The sequence below is a fragment of the Chrysochloris asiatica genome, unplaced genomic scaffold, assembly GCF_000296735.1.
Source record: "Chrysochloris asiatica unplaced genomic scaffold, ChrAsi1.0 scaffold00143, whole genome shotgun sequence".
Classification (NCBI taxonomy): domain Eukaryota; kingdom Metazoa; phylum Chordata; class Mammalia; order Afrosoricida; family Chrysochloridae; genus Chrysochloris; species Chrysochloris asiatica.
In genome coordinates, this window is record NW_006408661.1 from 332,702 (window position 1) to 334,192 (window position 1,491).

Consider the following 1,491-nt stretch of genomic DNA (forward strand, 5'->3'; position numbering starts at 1 on the left):
AATATTATAACAAAATGTATAAAGACCTGAACTTAGAAAACCAAAAGAGAAGAAGAACGCTCAGCATTTCACAAGCTGAGGGAAGTGAAGAAAAAATTCAAGCCTCCCCTTGTGGTACTGAAGAATTCTGTGGGAAATAATTGAATGATGCAGAAAGCATCAAAAGAAGATGGAAAAAATACACAGAATCACTGTGCTAAAAAGAAGTGTCTTATATTCAATGATTTTATGAGGTAGCATATGGTCAAGTGCCAATGATCCTGAAGAAGTCCAATGTGCATTGAAGGCATTGGCAAAGAACAAGACATGGAAATTGATGGAATACATATTGATATATTTCAACAAACAGATGCGGCCCTGGAGGCACTCACTCATCTATGCCAAGAAATTTGGAGGAAAACTACCATGCCAACTATCTGGAAGAGATCTGTATTTATGCCCATTCTCAAGAGAAGTGAGCCAACGGAATGCAAGAATCATTGGGCAATATCATTGATACCCCATGCAAGTAAAGACTTATTAAAGACAATACAGAAATGGCTGCAACCATACATTGACAGACAACCTTCAGAGGTTCAAGCCAGATTCAGAAGAGAACGTGAAACTAAGGATACCATTGCTGACGTCAGATGGATCTTGGCTGACATCAGAGAATACCAGAAAGACGTTATCTGTGCTTTATTGACTGCAAAGGCTTTTAATTTTGTGGATCATGACAAGCTTTTGACAACATTGCAAAAAATGAGTATTCTGGAACACTTAATTGTGCTGAAGAGGCAAATGTACCTAAAACAAGAGACAGTTGTTAGAACAGAACAAAGTAACACTCAAGGGTTTAAAAGTAGGAAAGATGTGTATCAGGGTTGTATTCTTTCACCGTACTTATTTGATCATATGCTGAGCAAAAAATCTGTGAAGCTGGGTTATATGAAAAAAAAAAAAAAAACAACAACAACATGCCATCAGGATTGGAGGAAGACTCATTAACAACCTGTGATATGCAGAGAATACAACCTTGATTTCTGAAAGTAGAGGACTTAAAATACTTACTGATGAAAATCAGTGACTACAGCCTTCTTTATAGATTGCATCTCAATTTAAAGAAAACAAATATCCTCATCACGGAACTAGTAAAGAACACCCTTATCAGTGGAGAAAAGATTGAAGTTGTTGAAGACTTCATTTTGCTTGATTCAAGCATCAATACTCATTGTAGTAGCAGTCAAGAAATTAAATGGCGTATTACATTAGGCAAATCTGCTGCACAAGGCCTTTTTTTTTCAGTTTTTATTGTGAATTGAGTGAAAGTTTACAGGGTAGATCATCAACTTAACATTCAACAAATCACACACTTTGTTTCATTAAAATAATTATAATCCCTTCCATGTAACATCAATTAATGGTATTTCTCTCTATTTATTTCAGCTCATTTTAAAAACACTCAGTCATATATATAATACTGTACACCACCAAAGGGCACATTCTGCAAGT